Source organism: Physeter macrocephalus, chromosome 5 (genome assembly GCF_002837175.3).
Source record: "Physeter macrocephalus isolate SW-GA chromosome 5, ASM283717v5, whole genome shotgun sequence".
NCBI classification, from domain to species: domain Eukaryota; kingdom Metazoa; phylum Chordata; class Mammalia; order Artiodactyla; family Physeteridae; genus Physeter; species Physeter macrocephalus.
In genome coordinates, this window is record NC_041218.1 from 107979223 (window position 1) to 107993706 (window position 14484).

General features: G+C 46.7%; 1 long non-coding RNA gene across 1 annotated transcript; it reads right to left on the reverse strand.

Moving 5' to 3' along the window:
* Positions 1 to 3233: 3233 nt before the first annotated feature.
* LOC102989060 (uncharacterized) lies at positions 3234 to 14167 on the reverse strand. Its single transcript, XR_002890458.3, has 3 exons — positions 14090 to 14167; positions 12542 to 12840; positions 3234 to 4231 (listed from the first exon to the last, which is right to left on the reverse strand). It is a non-coding gene; the product is annotated as an uncharacterized lncRNA (long non-coding RNA).
* Between the last annotated feature and the right edge of the window lie 317 nt (positions 14168 to 14484).

Genomic DNA, 14484 nt, shown 5'->3' on the forward strand with positions numbered 1-14484 from the left:
CAGAGAATAAAAAGGCCTGATGAGTGACTAAGGGCTGCACAAACCCCCTCCCGTGGGCAGGCATGTGGGCAGGGAGGAGTCCCACAAGGCGCAGAACCCAACCCAACAAAGACCTGTCCTTGGCCTGCATCCTGTGAGACCACCGCACGCACTCACGCGAGGGACAAGCTCTTATGGTCACGTGAGTGCAGGACACATAAACCCAAAGTTCCCGGGCAGTTCCATTATACACTGAGTTTTCCAAGAATGCAACCACTTTAAAACCCAGTGGAAGATTATTTGATGAGGAAGTTGTTCATCATTTCAGAAAACCTCATCCCATCATGGGTGTGATCCCAGCTCGCTGTCTGAGTCTGTGGTGCGGCACAGCTGTGGCTACGGCATAGCCCGTGACCCACAGATACATGTTAGAGCAGAGACGCTTCCAACAAACTTGGAACCAAATGCTCTTAAAGTTAGCACCGTTTCATGAATGTGCTAAATTTACTAATAAAGGTTTTCTGAAAACTATTTTACGTTACTGTCATTATATATATATAAGCATTATAGCACAATAAGAAATGCATTGTATAAAAATTACACATTCAAATGATTCATAGGAAGGCTTCCTGTTAGATTTCAATCTTATTCTGATGCTGTTCCCAGGCATCTCCCCGTGTCTTCTCCATGAACCCTCTTTATTACTGTTCTTTTGTCCAGTCCACCCTCCATCTCCTGACACTGACTACACAATATGATAACCAAAGTCTAAAAACCTAGAGTCTGAATGGAGGCCCTGACATGGGGTGCAATTATAAGATGGATGTATCTGCCATTTCATCATTACCAGCCCCGGGAGATGACACAGGGGATTACCTGATCGTACACTTTTAAATGAGACCCAGATCATTTACCAAATATCATTCTTTTATCCAGTCCATTTGTGTCTAATTTTTCCTACTTTAATTAAAGTTATTTCCATCTTTTTTATCATATACAAGTGAGTCTTATCTGTCATTACTTACCTGAGTATTAGCTTTATTCTACTCTCTATCTTTATCTCCTCTGTTTCTTTTACTTTTAGTACCAAATGCTTTCTGATCATTTTTTTAAATTAATTAATTAATTTATTTTTGCCTGTGCTGGGTCTTCGTTGCTGCGCGCGGGCTTTCTCTAGTTGCGGCGAGCGGGGGCCACTCTTCATCGCGGTGCGCGGGCCTCTCACTATCGCGGCCTCTCTTGTTGCGGAGCACAGGCTCCAGACGCGCAGGCTCAGTAGTTGTGGCTCACGGGCCCAGCTGCTCCGCGGCATGTGGGATCTTCCAAGACCAGGGCTCGAACCCGTGTCCCCTGCATTAGCAGGCAGATTCTCAACCACTGCACCACCAGGGAAGCCCTCTGATCATTTTACTTACTCCGAGCATCCGAGTACCTTCCTCATTTTGTGTTTTAATAAAGTCATGGCTGAGCGTTGAGAATTCGTATATTATTTCATTACGAATTACTTTTTCTTTCTCTTTTATATTACACTTCAGACATTAATTTTTAAATCATCTGCAGGTATCACGTGTGCAGGGAGGCTTTATTATCTGTGAATTTCATCTCAAGAGAGTCAAGGGTGTGTTACAAAATATTTGTCTTAAAAAGAGCAAACTGAGTCAGGGAGCACCTAGAAATTGTAATTACTACTTATGGATCTGAGAGCCCCCCGATATTTTCTAGCAATTTTATTTTTTGTTATTATTGGCAGACTTTGTCAAAGTTGAAAATAAATACTGTGTTATTTAAGGATATATAAATTACCAACTGCAATTGTTCTTTTAAGGTTCGAAACAGAAGAATTAGGAATTTCATGATTAAAAAAAGGAGAAATATTTATTGCCATCTTTGGCCAACTCTGTGTCTTTTTGTTTTTATACCTGTGTTACAAAGATCTTGGAGTTTTGATCTTTGATTTTGGAATAGACTCAGGTCTTCCTAACTAGCCAGTATAGTTCAACCACCCAGCATGGCCCCCAACCGGATGCTGGCAAACCCTGGACCCAACGTGGCCCTCGTGGCCTCGGTCCTTCCAAAAGATAAGCAAATCGGGCTCTTAGGTCTCCTGGCCCCTCAAGGAAGACAGCCTTCCCTTCCCTTCTGAGCCCCAAGTTGACCTGATTTACCTTTCAGAAGAAAATAAAATGCTCTCTAGAAACCGCCAGCTTGGCTGATAGTCTGCCGACTCACATGATAAGGGATGACTCAGCACTTCCTCACCAACCAGCATTCCCCCCATCGCTCAGCTTTTCTGGGCCAACTTCCCCTCCTCCATGAGCTCGCCCAAGCTCCCTTTTCTTCGCCTGAAACATGATCTACAAAGTGGGACTTCTGAGCACCAGATACCTCCCTCAAGGGCTCAGTCTTTTTTTTTTTTTAACTATCGTAAAGTACATATCACACAAGTTACCACCTTAACCATGTTTAAGCAAACAATTCAGGAATGTGAAGTATATTCACACTGTTGTGTGATAAAAAGTACAGAGCTGCTCTCACCTTGTACCATCTGATCATCAATCCCCACCTCCCCCTCCTCCAGCCCCTTAGTGACCCCCATTCTACATTCTGTCTCCATGATTTGGCTACTGCAGGTATCTCACTCAGCAATCTCCAGAGAAACAGAATCAAGAAGACATATATACATACGTGTGTGTGTGTGTCCGTAGAGAGAAGTTTACTATGACATATTGGGCTCATGCAATCATGGAGGCTGAGAAGTCCCACCATCTGCCATCTGCAAGCTGGAGGCCCAGGAGAGCCAGTGGTGCGGTTCTAGTCCAAACCCGAAGGCCTGAGAACCAGGGCAGGCTGCTAGTACAAGTCCTGGTCTGAGTCTGAAGGCCCAAGAACCAGGCACTTCAGCATCCAAGGACAGGAGAAGAGAGATGCTCCAGCTTAAGCACAGGGAAAATTCACCCTTCCTGTGCCTTTCTGTTCTATTCAGACCCTGGGTAGCTTGGGGGATGCCCACCCATATTGCTGAGGGCCATTTGCTTCACTCATTCTATCTCTTCTGGAAACACCTTCACAGACATACCCAGCATATGTTTCACTTGCTATCTGGGCATCTTTTTCGTTCAGTCAAGTTGACACATAAAATTAACCATCACACTAGGTATTTCATATAAGTAGAATCATACAGAATTTATCCCTTTGTAACTGTTTATTTCACTTAGCATATAATATCTTCCAGGTTCATTCACCTTGTAGCAAGTGTCAGAATTTCCTTCTTTTTTAAGGCTGAGTGACATTCCATGGCATGTAGAGACCACACTTTATTTACACATTCATTCAGCGATAGACACTTGGGTTGCTTCCACGCTCTGGTCACTGTGAACAACGTTGCTATACGGACGTGGATGCCCCAATATCTCTCTGAGACCCTGCTTTCGATTCTTTCGGGCTCAGTGCTTTGGGTGTTTACTGCTCTTGCAAGAAGCCTCTTCTGGTGGCAGCATCTCTCTGGTCTGTCCTGCTCCTGAGCTTTCTCCACCAACTCCCAGACCGCGTTCTCCAGGGCATCTTCTAGAAAGTCGTGGTCACGTCACCTCTCCACCCTGCACCCATTCATCAAACCTCCCCTCCCTCGAGGCAGTGCTTGGGGAACTGGGCACAGCCTATGGCCAGGTGATTGATTCCCAGGGTCCAGAGCTGCCAGAAGCAGCAAAACTGAGAAAATTAATGAAAACCTCATTCTGAGGAGATCCGGAGGTCCAAACAAGAAGGACCACATCTCTCTACAAGCCCAACAGGCAAGCTCATCATTGGAGCAGGAAGCAGAGCCAGGAGGTGGGGGGACGGGCACAGACCAAGATGAGAGGAGAGGGGGAACACACACGCGAGTTCTCAGGAGCCGGGCGGGAGCGCCGAGCAGACAGGACCAGCTCAAAACCGGTGGATCTCAGCGCACATGCGCGGTCCATGTCGCCTCCAGGGCACATCGTCACCTTTCGAAAGACTCCTGCTCACAGCACGTCCACATTTCACTCAAGGGTCTGTTCTTTCAGTTCCTCCAGGAAGACAGAACCAAGCCTCTCACACTTTTTAAAGGAAGAGTGGGAAGAAAGAGCCTTTCATCAACAAAACCACTGAAGTAAACTCTTTCGGCCAACACCAGGCTGCTTTGCTCCGAAAACATGTCTCTCTCCCTTCTATGCTGTTGTATACACCACCACCCCTCCAATCTTTTCCTCTTCTTAAATTATTTCGCATTCTGAGAAAACAAAACAAAAAACAAAACAGATAGTCAATTTGTACAGTCTATCTCCTGCACTAGTTATTGTACTTTTTATCACAGAGAAGAAAAAATTGTCTTCTATGTATGGGCAAATCTATGCTCTTGTGTGCTCATTAAACCTTTTTATAAATTCACTAAATATAAACTTTACTTTTTAATAAGTGATTGGTTCAAGTTATTTGCTAGGATTTCCACTGAGATATTATGTTTTTAAACTTTGACCTGAGAATTTCAATTTTCTTTCATAACTTTGCAAAGCGTATTGTCATTTTTCTTTGGATACTTTGAAATATTAATTTAAATTCTTATAATGAAAAATAGTGATTTTTATTGCTTATGTCCTTGGCATGATGTTTTGAAAGGTCTTCCCTCTCTTTAAAATCATACTTTTCCTATTTCTTCATTATTTTTAATGCTACTTATTTTGATGAATTTATGAATGAGCAAAACTTTTTCTCCCTAATAAATTGACTGAATTATGTGTCTTTTCTCCTCGATTAAAACTGCCAGCTTTGATTCAAGGTCAGCACCACGGGGGCATGAGATGTTGCCTGTGCCCACCCCTTTCCATGTGCAGCTCGTAAAACACCCGCGACTCAGCAAAGGTTCTTCTGTCCAGTACACCAGGACCCTGGAGAGACCCTCACACCTGCCTGTCTGAAGGTATAGAGGAGGCGGGGCCTGCGATCCCCGTCCCCACTGGGGCCACGACAGCTGAGCCCACAGCCCAGAGAACCACAGCACCCGGGAGGTGGGGCACAGGACCCCAGGCTCGCAGCACAGAGGCGCCCACAGCCACAGGACGGGGCCGACAACCCCTGGCCCTCCAGCCACGGTGGCACCCATAACTCCAGCCTCCCCGTCTGACAACCCCGACCTGGGGGAGATGCCTGCCACCCCGGCCCCTCCCTCCCCCGCCTCGCCATGCCAGGGCAGCAGTGCCCTGACCCAGGCCACCTGGGATGCAGGGGAGGCGTCCTCCAACCTGGTGCTCCCCAGTGGCAATGCCAGTGACAGAAGGAACCAGGACTCCAGAGACGCAAAGAGCAGGAACAACGTCAGTGGGGACACCTCTGGCAGAGGCCGTGGACGGGTGGGAAGTTCTGAGTCTCAAATGCAGCCGGGGGCCGCTCGGGTAAGAGAACGCAAAAACTTGAGCTACAGCACCACCTACCGGAAAACCAAAAAAGGGCCTCTAATCACCAATCTGTTGAACTGTTAGAATCAAAGTTAAAAAATGCTTTACCAAAATAAGAAAGGTGTTCACTACTTCAAGTGTGCCAGCAGGGGAGAAATTCATCCGGCTCCACAAAAAACCATAACGTGACAGCACAGAGAGAAAAGTGACAATTCTCCAGAAACCAAACTTAAAGTCACAGAAGTTTGTGATCTAACTGATTAGAGAATTCAAAAGAGCTGTCAAGAAGAAACTCCACGAGCTGTAAGAAAACTGAGAAAGGCAGTTTAATGAGCTCAGGAATAAAATTAATGAACAGAAGTAATACTTTGCCAAAGAGATTGAAACGCTAAAAAAGAACCAAACAGAAATTCGGGAGCTGAGGAACTCAATAAGTGCGAGGAAGAATGCAATAGAAAGCTCTGGAAATAGAGCAGATCATATGGAAGAATTACTGAGCCCAAAGATAAAAATCGAGGAATGATTCAGGTAGAAGAGGAGAAGGAACTAAGATTCTTTAAAAAATAAAAAAATTCAGGACTTCCCTGGCAGTCCAGTGGCTAAGACTCCGCACGTCCACTGCAGGGGGCACGGGTTCAATCCCTGGTGGGAGAACTAAGATCCCGCATGCCATGTGGCGCGGTTAAAAAAATAATAATAATGATAAAATAAAAATTAAAAAAAATTCTACAAGAACGAGGCCCTTCACCACCTCCACACAGGACGCCACTGACGCTCTGGTTTGGAGGGGCTGCCGACCCCCACCCCCCCACTCAGTTGCCTCGTTCCCAGCCCAGCTTCCCTCCAGGTTCTGCCACCTGCGGACCTGGCTGAGAATGAGGTCCTTTCATTCCTGCTGCATGGTACTCTCTGAACCCCTGACCTCGGTCTCCAGGGGCCCAGACTCTCCTGCCCTCACCCCCTCACCCCCTCACCCCCGGGTTCCTCAGACCCAGGATCTGGGGAATCAGGGTGTCTGCTGTTCCATCTTCAGGAGGCCCCTGCTGGGGAGCCGCGTGGTGAGCTCAGTGGGCCCGTCCAGCACCTGTCCTCACAGGGTCGGTGCTGTCAGGGTTCAGAAACACCACCTGTTCCTCAAGCATCCGCAGCTCCCTTTAAAACATGGACTGGGCTTCCCTGGTGGTGCAGTGGTTGAGAGTCCGCCTGCCAGTGCGGGGGACACGGGTTCGAGCCCTGGTCCGGGAAGATCCCACATGCCGCGGAGCAACTAAGCCCGTGCGCCACAACTACTGAGCCTGTGCTCTAGAGCCCGCGAGCCACAATAACTGAGCCCACACGCCACAACTACTGAGCCCACACGCCACAACTACTGAGGCTGCACTCTAGGGCCTGTGTGCCGCAACTACTGAGCCCACATGCCACAACTACTGAAGCCTGCACACCTAGAGTCCATGCTCCGCAACAAGAGAAGCCACCGCAATGAGAAGCCCATGCACCACAACGAAGCGCAGCCCCCGCTCGCTGCAACTAGAGAAGGCCCGTGCGCAGCAACGAGGACCCAACGCAGCCAAAAATAAATTAATTAATTAAATAAATAAATTTTTTAAAAAATAAAAATAAAACACATCCTATCAACTCCAATTACCAAGTCATATTAAACAGTGAAAACATCCAGGTGGCCTCAGATTTCTTTATACTAACACTGAAAGCCAAAGATAATGGAGCTATTTCTACAAGACACTCAAGGCAAGAGCGAGCCCAGGATTTCATGTCCAGCCAAGCTGTCTTTCAAATATAAATGCTGCAAAGAATTTTAAGTATGTAAGAACTTGGGTTAAATTGTCTCATGAGATCTTCTTAAGGAAATTACTAGAAGACAAACCAGCCCACAGAAGGGTGACTGGTAAATCACAGTGAAAGAATAATGGTAAGAAGTGGATTTATTTCCAGTAAAAATAAGACTAAAACAAAAATGAAAAATAAGATGACAAGACAGATTGGAAATGTTTTGTTCCCTGACATGTAAAAATGATACAACAAATAAAAATTGGAAGGTTGGGGAAATTTTTCAAAGAGGAAGAATGAGTTGGTAAATGCCAAAATCAAAGGCTATTTGTTTAATGCTGACAAATGTAGAATATAAGTACAAGATCTTTAACGTACAAAGGGGACACTGAGATAATGTTAACTAAAATTAACATTAACTAAAACATTAACTAAAATTGCATGATAAAGAAGAAGAAGTGATGGAAGAAGAGAAATTAGGTTGTTTTTTTATTGGTCATGGTAAAAAAAAAAAGGAAGAAAGAAAGGGTTGATATTATTTGTACAAAGTTATAACTATAAGGGAACCACTAGAACAACAGCAGAACATTCCTAAATAATGGTATAAGTATAGAAAAATATATTACATAACTAAGACCATATATACATGAAATTCCATTTCATACTGTTAAATAGCTAACCTCCCCGGTGTAATGAAGCTATGTGATCCACACAAGAGACACGCCTAAAACAAGACACTTCAGAAAAGTTTAAAATGCAAGGATGGGCAAAGGTATGGCGAGCAAACTGTGAATCCAGAGAGAGAGAAGAAAGGGGGAAAAAGCAGAGGTCATGAATTTAATTTTATACAAGGGAGAATTACGTCCACAAAGCATTAAGGGAGACCCAGAACACAATTATTCATGACTCTGCACAAAGTGACTCAGCCCCAAGATTGGCAAGGCCAACACCACAGGACAAAGCAAGAGGATGTTCCAGTAACAGGAGACTACAGTTTCTCTATCTCAGCTCAGCACAGATGAAGTGCACACAGATAAGGACAGAGAATTCCTAAACAACAAAGTTAATGTAGATAAATTCTGTACTATAAAAATAGGAAATCAGACATTTCTTTTCAAGTGCCCATAAATCGTTCACAAGAGTAGATTCTATAGGCTTCCCTGGTGAAGCAGTGGTTGGGGGTCCGCCTGCCGATGCAGGGGACGCGGGTTCGTGCCCCGGTCCGGGAGGATCCCACGTGCCGCGGAGCGGCTGGGCCCGTGAGCCGTGGCCGCTGAGCCTGCGCGTCCGGAGCCTGTGCTCCGCAACGGGAGGGGCCACGGCAGTGTGAGGCCCGCATACAGCAAAAAAAAAAAAAAAAAAAAAAAAAAGTAGATTATATAATAGTTGACAGAGAAAATGCCATAAATTCGAAAAGTGGAAATGATAAACACAGTATTTTCTGATGGCAATGTAAAAATTAGGATTTATTAGCAGTATTTGGCAATTTTTGGATTTTGTCAATCTGATTTTTAAAATGCTATCGTAGACTAGTTTTAATTTGAATTTTTCTTACTATAAGTAAGCTGAGTAACTTCACATGCTTAAAATTCCCGAGAATTTCTACTTGGGAATTAAAGGAAACTTAAACAGCTCTTGGGTCAAGAAGACAGTAGAAACCCATATTGCAAGTGTCTAGAAAACAATGAACTTTTAGTCATATATCAGATCCATGGGATATAGTTGAAATAATGATTGAAAAGAAAAGTCATCACCTTAGGTCGCTACACAAATTAAAGGAAAAAAACACTAAAAATAATGTATCAAACATGGGTCTCAGGTATCAGAGAAACAGCATAACACATTGAAGGTATATAAAAGGAAGTAATAAAAATAAAGACAGAAATAACAAGTAAGTTAGAAGAGACAAAAAAAGAATTGATAAATAAAGTCCACGTGTGGTCCTTTGAAAAAAGTATCAGCAGAACAAGAAAATAATGAAACTATGTGTGCACCCAGTGAATTTTTAAAATGCAGGAGGAGGAAACATGTTGAAGGCAGAATAACCACAGAAGGAGGGGAGGAGGAACACGGGTGCTCTGCTCGACCTCAAACCCTCCCTCGGACCTTAGGGAAGAGACTGGTGTCTGATGTGGACGCGAGTGCCCCTCCACCAACTTCCCAACTGGGCGACAAGAGGTCCTGTGACTCCCATCCCTGGGGAATCCCACAGGGCAGGGTGACTGCGGTTCTCCGGGCTCATAAGGTCCTGGTAACCCCTGGTCTGCAAGCTCCCAGAAGGCAAGGACGACACCTTTTTCACCACCAAGTATGACAGTCACGTGCATACATGACACGTAGCAAACGCTCCATAAATGGCTTCAAATGAAAAAACAGCACAAAAACTTTCTCTCTTAGCAAGATGTCATGAGTTCAAGGTCACGGAAGGGAAGAACAGTCCCCAAACAAACAAACAAAAAAAACCAACTGATGAGGGCTTCCCTGGTGGTGCAGTGGTTGAGAGTCCGCCTGCCGATGCAGGGGACGCGGGTTCGTGCCCCGCTCCGGGAGGATCCCACGTGCCACGGAGCGGCTGGGCCCGTGAGCCATGGCCGCTGAGCCTGCGCGTCCGGAGCCTGTGCTCCGCAACGAGAGAGGCCGCAGCAGTGAGAGGCCCCCGTACCGCAAAAAAAAAAAAAAACAAACAAACAACTGATGCTTTAGAAGAGGGTATGAAGTATGACTTTTTTCTCTACTTTCTCAACTTTTGATAACCATTTGTTTATAAAACTAACAATAACAAGAGAAACATATTAAATCCAGGATGTCTAAGTGACCTCAGAAATAGGACTGTCTGTCTCATTATCAGGACAGCATGCATCAAACAAATATGCTCCAGATTCTTCCGTGTATTTATCCCTACTCGGAAACCCAAACAAAAGCCTGTCAATAAACTTGGAAATTAGGAAATCCAACATTCTCATTTATTTAAACATTTTTAAAAGGTTACGCTGATCTTCATAAACGTTTCGTTGTCTCCATCTCTTTTTCTGAAGGTGGCAAATCCCTGACTTTCATTTTAATAACTCTTATTAACAGTGCTCCTCTGTGGCTTGTCTCTATTAGCAACGTCAGACAGAAAAGAATGAGCCTGTTGGATCAAAATCCCATATATAGGGACAATCACGTGGAGAAATCAGCTTTTTTTTTAACATCTTTGTTGGAGTATAATTGCTTTACAATGATGTGTTTGTTTCTGCTCTATAACAAAGTGAATCAGTTATACATATACATATACCCCCATATCTCCTCCCTCTTGCGTCTCCCTCCCTCCCTATCCCACCCCTCTAGGTGGACACAGAGCACAGAGCTGATCTCCCTGTGCTACAAAGCAGCTTCCCACTAGCTATCTATTTTACTTTTGGTAGTGTATATATGTCCATGCCACTCTCTCATTTCGTCCCAGCTTACCCTTCCCCCTCCCCGCGTCCACAAGTCCATTCTCTACGTCCGCGTCTTTATTCCTGTGCTGCCCCTAGGTTCCTCAGAACCATTTTACCCAGCAATCCCACTACTGGGCATATACCCTGAGAAAACCATAATTCAAAAAGAGTCATGTACCACAATGTTCTCTGCAGCTCTATTTACAATAGCCAGGACATGGAAGCAACCTAAGTGTCCATCGAGAGATGAATGGATAAAGAAGATATGGTACATATATACAATGGAGTATTACTCTGCCATAAAAAGAAACGAAATTGAGTTATCTGTAGTGACGTGGATGGACCTAGAATCTGTCATACAGAGTGAAGTAAGTCAGAAAGAGAAAAACAAATACTGTATGCTAACACATATATATGGAACCTTAAAAAAAATGGTTCAGCTTTTGTTTTTGTCTCTTGAGATGCATGACTCCGGTGCCAGTGCAGGGTGGTGGCCAACCCCCAGCCCCCCCCCACGTCACCCCGGCTCTGCCTCTAAAAAAAATGGTTCAGCTTTTGTTTTTGTCTCTTGAGATGCATGACTCCGGTGCCAGTGCAGGGTGGTGGCCAACCCCCAACCCCCCCCACGTCACCCCGGCTCTGTCTCCTGCCCTTCTCCCTCCATCCACCCCCCACCACCAGGACCCTGATCCCGGGCCCAGGACAATGCGGGCGGGCGGTACTGCTGAAAAGGACTGAGGCTTTCTCCCCACCATGAACCTCGGGCCAGCGGGCTGATGGAGGTCCTGTGTCTCCACCGCCCTCCCCGGCACGGGAAGGGGTGAATCAGGGACCCTCAGGCTCACATCTGGGCTGTGTCCTCCCATCAGCCTGTGCCGGAGTCACGCACAGAAGAGTGCGGCTCCCCAGCCCGAGGCAGGGTCTGCTGCCATCCTCCCCTTGCCCGGTCCTGTTTGCTGACCCGCTTGGGAAAGTCAGGGAGGAGGGGGCTCGTGAATGCACCCCTCTCTGAACACAGCACCATCCGAAACATCGCCCGGGTCTCGGCTCCGAAGCATCTTACACGGAAGGACGTCCCTACGGTGAGCGCTGCCCCGAGTCCCTTCGACTGAGCTTCCCTCACTCTCACGCCAAGAGTGTCGGAGCTACAGTCACCCGCTGAATCACCCAGTTCAACTCGTGAGTGTTCTCGGGTGACCCCACCTACGAGGTCACCCGCCCCAGGCCTCTGGGGATCCCTCCAGCCCTGCATGTGGGTGGCACAGGCCCAAACTGGAAGGATTTGGGGCTGAAGAGGAAATAAGCTTCCTCTGATTCCCTAGTTCAGACGGGAGGAATCTCCCGTGAATAGTAGTCGTCAAATTTATCCCGAAGGGTGTCTGAAGCTGCAGATGCCTGGGGTCAAATCTGACCACGTTATCTCCACAATTGTTCTTCTATCTGGATGGCTCAGCCTTAGGAAATTACAAAAGGAGAACGGGGGCTTCCCTGGTGGCGCAGTGGTTGAGAATCTGTCTGCTAATGCAGGGGACAAGGGTTCGAGCCCTGGTCTGGGAAGATCCCACATGCCGCGGAGCAACTAAGCCAGTGCGCCACAACTACTGAGCCTGCGCGTCTGGAGCCTGTGCTCTGCAACAAGAGAGGCCGCGTTAGTGAGGGGCCCGCGCACCGCGATGGAGAGTGGCCCCCACTTGCCACAACTAGAGAAAGCCCTCGCACAGAAACGAAGACCCAACACAGCAAAAATAAATATAAATAAATTAATAAACTCCTACCCCGAACATCTTCTTTTAAAAAAAAAAGGAGAACGGATCATCTCCAAATGCTCTTTGGTGGAATGGCTATACAAAAGCTCCAGGATTTTTCTCCACCCGGTTTCCAAACGCAGGGCCTCTCCCACTGTCGGGGGCCCTCAGGAGCTCGGTCCCACCGGGTACTCACAGGTGGCTGGTGTGACACGGGTACGGGATGGCCTGCACCTGCACGGCCGGGTCCAGGGCCTCCTGCCCCATCTGCACTGAGATGATAGCTCTTTCGATCATGTCTTGCAACGGGACAAAGATGTAGTTATACTTGAACCCATTGGCTGGGAGGCTCTGAGGGTGGAACTTCCAGAAAGGGTTTTTCACCAGATCCGTCCTCAAGCTGTACAAAATGCTGGTCTGGATGCTGTACGTAACTTGGGGTGGCAGATTCTGAGCTGAGGTTCTTACCCACTAAGGAACTGTTAAAAATGTTACCTAAAGTCAGAAAAGGTCAAACAAGGGGTTAGCACAACCTAGGAGCGGCTCACACCACATCAGCATGGGTCTGACCGGACGCCCCAGGACACTCAGCTCAGCGCCCCCGTTGAGAAGGGGCTGCACCCCAAGAAGGGGAGGCTGATTTTCTGTGTGACACAAGCCCTCGGCGGTGAGGTAGCACCAAGGCCTCCCAATTCCCAACTCCCTCCTAAAATTAAAAATCCTCTTTTTTATTTTAATAAAACCACACAGTGGTGTCATTAATACAAAGAAATTACTCATTTTGCATTTTTTCAGGACTTGAAAATTACCTGAGGCTGCACAAATAATAGGATTTCCTTGTCTGTGATTAGAGATGTCCCTAAGAACTGAGGTCTTTGGATTCCGTGCTCTGCCACAGGAATTCTTCGCGTTTCATATATAAGGCTGCTTGTGGGCTGAATTCTGCCCTCCCAAAATTCATAAGTTGAAGTCCTCAGCCCTGGCACTTCACAATGTGACCTTATTGGGAGACTGAGTCTTTACAGAGGTGACCAACTGAAAATGAGGTCACGGGATGTGCTCTAATCCAGCATGACTGGTGTACTTAGAAGACAGGGAAGTGCGGACACAGACACGCACAGAGGGAAGATGAGGGAGCAGAGAGCCGTCCATAGGTCGAGGACAGAGGCCTCGGGGGGAGCCAGGCCTGCCCACACCTGGACTCCAGAATTATGAGAAAAGAAATTTATGCTGTTTAAGCCACCTACTCTGCAATTCTTTGTCACAGCAGCCTTAGCAAACTAATACAAAGCCAAATAAAAACAATTCACTGTTTATTCAAAAGGAATACGAGAATACATCATATTTATGTTGAATAAGTGAACAACTGATCAATAGATTGAACTGGCCACTGTCTCTTCTCCCCTGACCCTAGGACATCCAGATATACCTGATAAAAATAAAAGGGATGGAAGAAATCAGAGCACAGCTTTAATCAAGAAAAATATAACCTATCACATGAGATTTAACCATAAACTGGTAAACTAGTCCCGTAAACTGGTAAACATGGATGCAGGGAATAGCACTGGGTCTGGGTCTCGGATGACATACGAGGCCCATCTTTTCACCAACTCAAGGGGACCAGTTCTGCTTTGTTCGTTTTACCCAGAAAGCACTGTTTTCTGTCGGAGCCATGATAAGACACGTTTGGGGAGAAATATGCAAATATTGCCTTTATGAGCACGTGTGTTCACTGAATACTTACTGGCCAAGAAGCTGTTCTTCCGCATGAGGGCCTGTGAGGTCGCCTCCAGGGAGGTGGCGGAGGTCAGGCCCTGGAAGAGGGTCAGCAGGACACAGGAGGTCAGGTTGGCCAGGACGCGGCCCAGGGAACGGAGGCGTCCAGCCTCCTAAGTCAACAGCGGGAGCCGGAGAGAATGAAGAACAGAGCGAAGGACGTGTGAGAGGCGCGGCTGGAGTAACCCAGCTCCAAGCAGAGAGGGCGGCCCTGTCCCCCTCAGTACCTGCCCAGGGGAGCCGGGCAGCGGGGGCAGCAAAGGGGACAAGACCCAGCTTTGCCCCCATAGCAGGTCTCCAGTGATTCCATGTTTACCCTGGGAAGTTATCTTATCCGTCAAAGTTTGTTTCCTCATCTGCAGT